Source organism: Arvicola amphibius, chromosome 4 (genome assembly GCF_903992535.2).
Source record: "Arvicola amphibius chromosome 4, mArvAmp1.2, whole genome shotgun sequence".
Lineage (NCBI taxonomy): Eukaryota > Metazoa > Chordata > Mammalia > Rodentia > Cricetidae > Arvicola > Arvicola amphibius.
In genome coordinates this window covers 15362732-15374357 of record NC_052050.1, presented here as the reverse complement: position 1 = coordinate 15374357, position 11626 = coordinate 15362732, and positions in this window count along the sequence as shown.

Below are 11626 nucleotides of genomic sequence, written 5' to 3'. Positions count from 1 at the left end.
TTGCAAATGGTATTTCTCTATTATCTATGACACACCTGACCGGAGGGGGCTGTGTTTTCATTTGCTTAAACTTTGTAGAGCCCAGTCCTGTTCTGGCAGGTAGGAAGTGAACAGTAAATGTTTGATACAGAAATTTATTCTCCCAGAGATGAAAATATTATTTTCCTTTACCTAGAAGGAGAATTACGTGGCCTAATGTGATGCTTTCCAAAGAAGCTTAATTATTGCCTCTGTCCTTGGTCTGTCTTGCACTGCTTTAAGTATTAATAAGTCTGCAACCCCTGCCCTCATGAGCCTTTCTTTCTTTAAATACATTTTTTACTCTTATTTATTTGTTTGTTTTTGTTTTCTCGAGACAGGGTTTCTCTGTGTAGTTTTGGAGTCTGTCCTAGAACTCTCTCTGTAGACCAGGCTGGCCTCGAACTCACAGAGATCCTCCTGCCTCTGCCTCCTGAGTGCTGGGCTCAAAGGCATGTTCCACCACCACCTGGCTTACACGGATTCATTTATGTGAGTGTTCCATACCCTCCCGTAGAGGTCAGAGAGACCAACCTGTAGGGAGTTGGGTTTGTCCTTTCACCATGTGGGTCCTGAGGATGGACCACAGGTCAGGCTTGGTGTCAGGCGCCTTTACCCACTGAAACATTTCAGCAGAAACTTTCCAGTGCAAAATAAGAGACGGGATTATGTTATGATGTATGTCACAGAATAATCTGTACCTGCCTAGGAAACTTCAGAGAAACTGCAGTTTGCAGGAGAGTGGGTAGTTACACAAATGCTGTCTCAGCAATGTAGAAGATGGTGAGGGAGTCCATCCGTGGACCTATCTGGAGAAAGCAATGTTCTGAGCCAGGGAGCAGCAATCACAAAGGCCTTGAAGAGGACAAAGCTGGGTGGGCATGTTAGAGAAACTGTTTGTAGCATTTAGCAAATGAGGGAGTTATAAGAGATAAGGCCAGCAAAGAAGAGGAGAACAGTAACCAAGACTATTTTGTAGACTATTTTGAGGATTACATCTTCACAGTGCACAAAATGGGGCTGTCTGAGCAGAGGGGTGATAAATTTTGACTTCCATTGTAATACAATTCCATTCACTGTCATTTTAGGTTGTTTAGTTTGATTCGTGGAAGAATACACTTATTTATCTTCTGTCTATTTCATAGTTACCGGTTGTTTCATTAAAACTGACAGGAACGGAGTGCTTCTAAAATAACTCACCCAGCACTCACATAAATCTAGCTTTGGAATGTAATGAAATTCTTGGATTTTGTACAGCTTTTCATTACATTAAAGAAGGTAACAAAATAGTTGTTTACTACTCTGTTACAATTTCTCATTAAGCCATTAAAGAACTAATTGGCTATACAGTATGTAAGATGTTTAGGTAGAATAGATACTAACCAACTGTCATTGTGGCTCTCTTATGAAACTTACCCCACTTGAAGACTTGGTTTCTTGTGAGTTATGTGACACCTGATGTGAATCTGAGTTAATAGAGCTGATAGTATCAATTTGCCAATGGAGAGATTGATTTCTGGAGAAATGATAAACATGTCTGTAGATATGTGTTGAGCACGGTGCTCCATAGTGCTTCAATAAATTATTACTTTGATTTTTATTTGTTGAATATGGGACAGTGTCACTCTTCAGACCAGTTTGGTCTAGAACTCACTGTGTAGCCCAATCTTTAACTCATAGGAGCCTCTCAAGTGCTACACTTTTTTCCCCATTAACTCGGTTTTTTACTTCTAAGTTGTAAGGTATGGGAATCTAGAGCCCAGAGAGCTAAGTGACATCTTTGATGAGATTCATGTTATTGGTGACAGAACTAGAATATGAATATAGCCAACTGGTGTTATTTTACAATTCTGTTAAGATTTCTTATTAAACCATCACATTTTGGTGCCCAGGCACCAAGTAAGACTTTCTACCATTTTCGTTTATCCTCCTCATTCAAGTTGTAGTTCCTTTTTAGACTTGCACATTAAGCATGACTAATGAGTGTTTGCTTTCAAAAACCTAAGAGATTAAAGATAAGTATTTATTCATTCATCCTAATGTATAGTGTTTAAGAAAGAACACAGAACCGGGCAGTGGTGGCGCAGGCCTTTAATCCCAGCACTCGGAAGCAGAGGCAGGAGGTTCTCTATGAGTTTAAGGCCAGCCTGGTCTACAAGAGCTAGTTCGAAGACAGGTACCAAAGCTACAGAGAAACCCTGTCTTGAAAAACCAAAAAAATGTGAGTGGTTAAAATCATTTACTGCTGCAATACAGTGCTTGATTCCAGTCTGACTAACTGTGGAAAGCCACCAAATTGAAGGCAGTGCGAAACTAAGTGGTATTTGAAAGGTATGAGGCCAAGATCTGAAAGAAGAGGGTCTTCTTGAGCATCTCAGCAAAGTAGAGCAGTGCATTGCTTTCAAGGTATTAACAGACACAGTGCTGTTCTGCCAGAGGAAATAGAAATTTGTTTTGTTTTCAGTTTTGTTTCTTTCATTCTAACTTTATTTTATACTTTCCTATATAAAAGTCACTTATGTATTGTGGAATGTTTGTTAGTTGTAGATGCATCTTCTAGACGTATATCACATGAACTTTCCAAACTATTGGCATTTACCTCAGTGAGTCTTCTGACGTCTGTCCGCAGGAGCTTAACCTCTTACCCTGCTTGCTTTAATTTCATAATATTGTTACTGTCTGAAATGGAATGGCTTTGTTTTTTCCTCTTTCATGGACCACATTGAATTCCCTTAGGGCTTTTTGATCCCATGACTGTATCCTCTGAGTCTTAAAGTTGCTTGACACAAGATAAGCACTCCCTATATTTTACTAGAATGACGTGGTACTTAATAAATATCAGACTTGTTACAGTGTTGCAATAGTGGAGGTACAGATAAAAAGAAGGCCATGCACTTTTTAGTGTTAGGGAAGCCCAGTTCAGAAAGTGGTTAGTGGTCAATATGAAACATTATGACATAGTCGATACTAGTACTAAGATCTAGCTCGAGTTCATCCTGCAATATGGGTTAATTGTTTTCAAATTAGGTGTTTTAGTTTTTTAAAGAATTTTCAGTGCTTGGGATAGGATCTTGAGCCTCACATATGCTAGACAAGTGCCACACCACTGAGCTGTACAGCTTCCCTAGAATTTTCTTTTTAAATCCAAATAATAATTCTGTTGTATGTATATATGTGGCATTTTGCCTAAACATTCATTTGTCATTGAACCTTGGGTAGCTGCTACCTTTTCCCTATTGCTATTAATGTTTCTGTGAATTTGAGTGAACTTTGCTTTTGTTTGTGAGGCGGGATGTATATCTAGAAGTGGAATTGCTGGGTTATATGCCAATTCTATTAACATAAAAAAAACCCAAAACATTTATTGACTGGATTCCAGCTAGAATAAATGTTTTGTGGATTCCCTCCCAATTCTGGCATGGATTTGTTTGTTGTTTGTTTTAGTGGTGTGTAGGTGCATACATTTAATAGGAAACTAAAGTAAAAAAACTTAAAGATGTGTATTTATGGTGTTTAGAAGACAACTTGGAGGAGTTGGTTCTCTTTCCACCATGTAGATCCCAAGGACTGAACTCAGATCTTCAGACTTGGCAAGTTCTCTTACCCACTGAGCTAGCTTGTTTACCTTTCTTGATCTTTTTGAAGAAAAACACTAATTGCCAGTTATTGAACCACTTTACATTCTACTAGCTGTGTGCAAAGGTTCCAGTTTCTCTGCAGCTTCTAACATTCGCTCTACCAGAGTTAGTAAAAGGCAAAAGATTTATATGATGTGAAAAGAAACCAGAGTATTCTACCAGAGTAAGATGCGCAATCTCTAGACTTAATTTAGAGATTCCCTTTTCTAGACAACGTAAGAAAGACTTGCTTGTGCCTTTTCTTACTGGGCCTGATGATGCTTTTGAGGGTGTAGTGGAGTTGCCTTTCTGCCTTAATGATCCACAGTGAATACAATTGTCTTCTGCCTTCCTTCTGGCAGCTGTGCAGGGGGATTGGCAGCAAGTTGTTTCTCTGGAGAGAACTTTTCAAGGGCTGCTTCTGGATTGGTACTGTCTGGGGTGTAACCAGAAGGTAGGTGATGCTGATAGGTGTGCTGATCTGTTTTAAAGCTTTGCTTTGGCAAGGGTAAGGGGTTTCTTTGCTTTCAATGATTTCTTGTTTTTCTAGAAAGGGTCTCTAAGAGCTCTTGGCTGTTCTGCATTCTTAGACCAGGCTGGCCTTGAGCTCAGAGATCCCAGGGCCACCACACCCAGCTAAGCACGCCTTCTTAAAAAGCTATTTTCTGGGGAATTTGTTTGTTTTAGGCATTATGAGATAGCCTACTGTTTTTTAATAGTTGCTATCCTGATTGATAGGAAATGGTATCTCATTGTGGTTTTGATTTACATTTCCTTCATATAGGGAGTTTTAAGACAGCATCTTGCTGTGTAGAGCAAACTGGTCCTGTACTTGAGATCCTCCTACTTTAGCCTCTTGGGTATTGACATTACACATGCATATCGCCGTGCTTGGCGTGTCTTTTCATGTGGTTTTCTTTAGAGAAATCTATTCCAGTCTTTTACTCGTGTAAAAAGTTTTTGTTTTTGTTTTTGTTTTTAATGTGTTTAAGTGTTTTGCCTTGTGTACATCCCTGTTTCCAGAAGAGCCCAAAGAGGTCATTAGGTCCCTTGGAACTGTTCTGACAGTTGTAAGCCACCATGTGGTGCTGGGAATCAAACCTGGGTTTTCTGTAAGAGCAAGTACTTTTAACCTCTAAGCCATCTCTCCAGCCATCTTCCCCTTACTTTGTTTGTTTGTTTTCTTTTTTGAGACAGCATTTCTCTGTGTAACTTCCTCTTCTATCCTGGAAATCACTTTATAAAGTAGACTGGTCTCTAAGTCACAGAGATCTGCCTACCTCTGCCTCCCAAGTGCTGGGATTAAAAGCATGCGCCAGCACCCCCTTTCCTATTTTTAAAACTAAATTTGTTGTTGAATTTGTGTTTAGTGTAGTTTACCTGAGTATAGGAAGCCATGAGGTAAATACATGCCCTGAAGCTTCAGAGTGGTTCCATTTTCTTTTCTGTCGTCAATTTGAGAAATGTTTGTGGAGGCAGAGGTGGGGTTTTAGAGTTGTTTGATGCCTATTTTCTAGGAAGAGTAGTGTAACAGGCCAATTATTGTAAACCAAGGGAAGGTACGTGTGCATGGGCGTGTTTGTGCATCCATGCTAGCAAAAAGATGCTTGTTTTGAACAGACCCACAAAGAGCAGTACTATAGTTAATTTTTCATATCCTTTGGAATTGGTTAGCCAGTGGTGGATGGCTTTTCAAACACTATTAGGAAATGAAAATTGGTTTTTAAGAACCTAAGAGTGTTCATCTATCTTTCTTTCTTTCTTTCTTTCTTTCTTTCTTTCTTTCTTTCGTTGTTTTTTGTTTTGTTTTTCAAGACAGGGTTTCTCTGTGTTGCTCTGACTATCCTGGAACTTACCGTGTAGTCTTGAACTCACAGAAATCCTCCTTGCTCATCTTTTTTTTTTTTTTTCTTTTTTAACTTTATACAACAAAATAAAAATTAAGGCGGCATGAACTTCCTCTTGTTATATGGTTTAATATTCTCCATTTCTCAGATCTCCATGTTAAGCATCTTTTCTCCTGCCCCTTACTAAATATTGATATACCTGATAAATATTGGATCCCTAATTATTGGGTTCCTCTGGTTAATAAGTAGTGGATCCCTGGTTATTGGGTTCCTCTTCCATTGTAATAAGCCAAATCAAACCAAATTAATAAATCCAGATTTAATAAACAGGGCAAAGCAGAGCACTCCTGGGTGACTGTCAGGAAGACAGGAGCTTTCTCAGGGGCAGGATCTGGAATGGGAAGAGTAGAGCTGGGTAAAGCTTCCCAACATCACCCTAGATTTATATTGCCTAGCGCTGTGCCTTCCCTTGCCTAGCTTCTCTATATCAGTATTCTCAGATACAAATCTGTCAATCAGATGCTCCTCTGCAGTCTGCTCTGCATTTCCTCTTTGGCATCTCCTCTTTGCTTTCCTACAGATATGAAACTAATCTGGCCTATTTTGCAAACCTTCGTTACTCTTTGAGTTGTGCGTATCTTGTTAATAATATCAAAGTCTTTACCCAATCTTTAAAGTCTCCCAAGTGTTGTTCACTCTTTGACCATGCTATCCTGTTGATTTTTTTTCTCTTAGATACCTAAATAAATGGTTCAGATCCACTGCTTTTTATATATTTATTTTTCTCCTTCCTTACAGGCATTTCCTTAGTTCAAGATTCTGCTATTTGGGACCAAGGCCAACAAAATATAATGACATATATGAAGATGCTTTGTTGAAATATATTGGTTTCAAACTTGGTTGATTTTTTTTTTTTCTTCTGCTGTTTCTCATGCATTTTTTACTTCTTCTTTCTTTTCTTTTTGCTTTTTCGAGACAGGGTTTCTCCTGCTGTCCTGGAACATGTTCTATAGACCAGGCTGGCCATGAACGCACAGATCTGCCTGCCTTTGCCTCCCGAGTGCTGTGATTGAAGGTGTGTGTGCACCACCACTATCCGGCTCATGCAGTCTTTCTGAATCACTGACCTAAAACATGTCCCTTTTTGTTTAGAATTAATGATTATTACGCTGGAAAAAAGTTTTCTGTGCTGTGTTCTTAGCACACTAAGTAAGCAAAGTAACACGTTTCATATTTTAAGAATTATAAATCACAAATAGGGCAACACTTGACCACTCCTGAGTTCTATATGAATTTGGGTTCCTGTTACTTGAATTAAAATTTCCTTTACTTCTTTCTACTTTAAGATAGGCTTTGCTATGTAGCCCAGCCAGACCTCAAACTTATTCCTGTGTGGGCCTCTGGAATGCTGGCATTGTAGACTTGCCCCACTTGTTCTAAAATGATGCTCCTTGAGTATGTCTATGATTTAATGCTACTTCAAATTTCAAAATTTAATGTCTGTGCCATCTCCGGGAAAACTTTTGAACCTTTCACCTCTAATTGACTCAGAAACTCCTCTCCAACCACCAACAAACTTAGTGTACTTCTTTTGTTAGAAGACATTATGTTTTATTTGGTTTTGTTTTATATTATTGAGATTGAACCCAAGACTTCGTGCCTTTTAGGCTTATGCTCTATCCTCTCACTGAACAGATGCCCAGAATCTGCACACACTGGCTTCCTTTCCAGGCTGTTAGTCTTTGCACCACCCTTCCTCTTTTTGGTTTCTGATTTCTTTGACTCGTTAATGTGTATTATATACTACCATGACCTCCATAGTTTTGGGATTGACCCAAGGGGGACATCAGGCAATAAAGAATGACAGACACACATGCAGTAAAGCTGAGATCAGGTAGATCAGATACTTTCTGCTCACACTTTGGGGGGGGCGCTAACGGAAAGCCTTGCCGTTTCCATAGCTAAAGTAGTACTTGGCATGGCCATGCCGATGTCAACAATACACATTTACTCGGGACTTCCATCATTCCCTACAATATACAATGGGGAAAATGAGGTTAATATTTAAAAGTCATCTTGTTGCTTAGAAAGAGTTCTTGGGGCTGGAGCGATGGCTCAGTGGTTAAGAGCACTGACTGCTCTTCCAGAGGACCCAGGTTCAATTCCTAGCACCCACATGGCAGCTCACAACTGTCTGCAACCCCAGTTCCAGGGGATCTGAAGCCTCACACCAATGTCCATAAAATTAAATATATCATATATTAAAAAAAAAGAAAGGCTGGGCAGTGATGGCGCACGCCTTTAATCCCAGCACTCAGGAAGCAGAGGCAGGCAGATCTCCGTGAGTTCAAGACCAGCCTGGTCTACAAGAGCTAGTTCCAGGGCAGGCTCCAAAGCCACAGAGAAACCCTGTTTCAAGAAAGAGAGAGAGAGAGAGAGAGAGAGAGAGAGCGCTTAAAAGGATAGGCTTATAGACTCTTTTAAAAGTTATTACTGGAGCTAGCTAGAGATGGCTCAGCAGTTAAGAACACTGATTGCTCTTCCAGAGAACCTGATTTTGATTTCCATCACCTCACAACCATTCTTACATCCAGAAGATCTAACACGCTCTACTGGCTTTGCTGACATCAGGCATGCAAGTGATATGCAGACATATACAGACAAAATTACCACATAAAATAGACAATAACTTAAAAAATGTATTACCAGATAGCCAGGCACACACCTTTAATCCCATTACTCAGGAGGCAGAGGCAAGTGGATCTCTGAGTTCAAGGCCAGACTGACTTAAATAGTTCCAAGACAGCCAGGGCTATGTAGACAGACCCTATCTTTAAAAAAAAAAATAAAAAGCAAAAATTATGTGATATTAAATTTGCTTTACTTGCATTTCTATTTATTTATTTATTGTGTGTTTTGGTGGTTTGCCTGGATGTATGTCTGTGTAATGATCTTCTGGAACTGTAGTTAAAGGCTTTTGTGAGCTTCCATGTGAATTTTGGGAATTGAACTGAGCCCTCTGAAGAGAAACCAGTGCTCTTAATCTCTGAGTCATATCTCTGACCCTTGCTTGTATTTCTTACATGAAGTTTTATCTTACTAAAATTATATTGATTCCCTAGTTGAAGGAGCCCCCTTATAAACTGTTTGACCCCAGGCTAGAATAGAACTCCCTGTGAGGTAATCCTTATACCTTAGCTTTCCCAGTGCTGCGATTACTGTGAGCAGTCATGATGTTTGAAATGTGTGGGAGAGCTAGGTGGTGGTGCACACCTTTAATTCCAGCACTTGGTTGGTATATGTAGGTGGATCTCTGAGTTTCGCAGAGAAAGAAAGAAAGAAGAGATTTGTGAAAGGTAGAATGGCCAAAATTGAGGAAGATCAGTCTTTTTCTGGAGCTAAACATGATCTAAGGGTGACAATAGGCACCTCAAATACTCCACTAAGCAAGTTAAACTGAACGTTAAGCTAAGTGTTCTCTGGTAGTTCATACAACTTAGAGGTGACATAGGTAAGGGGCATAGTGTCAGAAAAATAGAGAGCCTGTTACTCCTTATCTCTTCAACTATGTTAAATGTTAAAAGTACTTTCTTCAACTCCATATTGGCCTCAGAGCCTATTATAGACATTTGATATTCCCTGTTAATTGTAAACAACAAAGCAGAAAAAGACAAACAGCTGCTGGTGGCATTTTGAGAGCCTTCTAAATATATGCATATAGCATATGCTTTTATATAAATAGAATCACATCACCCACCTATATGCCCTCATTTTACTCAGTGTGTAATAGACATGTCTATAAATGTAAGTAATCATTAAAATGTTAAGTCTTAGAATGTGTGTTTCCTTGGCAAAGCAATTACATTTTAAAAATTATGCTAAGGAAATAAAGAGGATTTACAAATATCCATTATGAACCAGCAGTAGATACATTTGGTATCAGGTAAAGAATACAGTTGTTTCCATTTTGCTCAAATTTTGTGTATGTGTATGAACGTGCATGAAAATTAACAAAGGCTATGACAATTGTTTCTAGAAAAGGACATTTTGGGTAGTCTTATTTTTGCTAGTGTGTGTGTGTGTGTGCTGGGTTTTTTGAGACAGAGTCTCACTATGTAACACTTACTGACCTAGCTGCTCTTGAACTCACAAAGATCCATCTGCTACAGCCTCTTGGGTGCTGGGATTAAAGGCTTGCATCACCATGCCCAGTCTCAGGTGGTCTGAAATTTTGTTCCTTTTCCCTGAGTGGTTTGTTTTTGCTTTCCTTAAAATTTACGTAAATTATGTTGTTTTTTAAAGAGTTTTGGAGCTAAGACTAATGAGAACATGTAAACTGATTTTATTGATACTGAGGAGGTTTCATTGTAATCCTTAACCACAGAATACTTAGCAATTTGTTTCTTGCTAAATGGTGTTCTAATGGGTAGTTGTTGAATATATGTGTGGTTTTTAAGCTGTCTGTTCAGAGACATGTATAGATACTAGCTTGTCTTTGAAGTTTAATTATTTGACTCTTCTGGATGTTAATACCAGGGGATCATTTTTGGTTTTAGTTTGAGATTGCTTTTGCTTTTTTCCTTTAGCAAAGAAGTGTCTTTGCTGTGTGCTGAGACTAGTCTTGGGCTTGCTCTGTGTCTCAGACTGGCCTTGAACTTGCCTTAGCCTCCTGAGTACTGAGATTACAGGTGTCCACCTCCCTGCCAGGTTTAATCTTTGTTATAACAAACATAATTGTGGATCTTGGGTTTGGTTTGCTTTGGTATTTTGAGATTTATTTTGTTTTTTCATGGTACAATGTAAATTCTTAAGAACAAATATTAAAGCCAGGGTTGGTACCACATGGCTTTGATCCTATATCAAGGGGCAGAGGCAGGGGGATCGCTTAACTGTGAGATCAACTACAAAAGAGGGGAGGAGATGAAAGGAGGAGGAGACAAAGATTAAGGTCCAGATCATATAAGGTGACAGAGGAGAACCTGCTGAGGGTTAGTTGTCCTCTCATCTCCACGTTTGGACCATAGAACATGTCTATATGTCCTCACAACACAATAATAATAATAAAAATACGGACTAGGAGATTGTCTTACAATGTCTATTCCATATTAGAGGTCCTAGAACATTTTTGGCAACCCTTCCAATAAAAAGGTTATTTTAGGCAATTTAATAAACGTGTTCCTTTTGTTTGGGATCTCAATAAAATGAATAATAGTTTCTTCAGCATTTTAGGGGAAATGTAATTATTTGGTTGAGGCTATGGTATCTGAAGGCCAGTGTTACATTTATGTGGTGCTGGGGCCTTCTACACACATATAAGGCAAGTTCTCTACCACTAACAGTCCCTTCAGAAATTTAAATTTGTGGGTAGACATTGAAAATGGCATGAAGGTTAATGAGGCTGTTTACAAAGTCACATTAATATGTATACATCTTGTTCCTAACAGCAACCATTGGCATCATGAACTGGAATAAAGGTGGCCCTGGAACTAAGCGGGGATTTGGCTTTGGAGGTTTTGCCATCAGTGCTGGAAAAAAGGAGGAAGCCAAGTTGCCACAGCAGTCCCACAGTGCCTTTGGGGCAGCCAGCTCTTCTTCTGGATTTGGGAAGTCTGCTCCACCACAGCTTCCTTCTTTCTACAAGATTGGATCTAAACGGGCCAATTTTGATGAAGAAAATGCGTAAGTGATGATCCTTGGTGAATGAACTGATGTGAATTATTCATTTCTTTTTTTAATGAAGCGATTTGGGTTTTTTTTTTAATATTTATTTATTATGTATACAATATTCTGTCTGTGTGTATGCCCGAAGGCCAGAAGAGGGCACCAGACCTCATTACAGATGGTTGTGAGCCACCATGTGGTTGCTGGGAATTGAACTCAGGACCTTTGGAAGAGCAGGCAGTGCTCTTAACCGCTGAGCCATCTCTTCAGCCCAATTATTCATTTCTTCAGCAGAAATTGAAGCAAAAAAAAATACTGTTTCCCCAGTAATTATAACATCCAGGATTGGTGTTTTTCCCTCCCGCAACCCCCTTCCCTGCTGAATTGCTTACTTTAAGTATTTGCATGCTTGCTTATATCATTATTCCATGAATGACGTTTTCTTCCTGGTTAGTGTTCTAATCACTAGTTAACGCAGTGAAC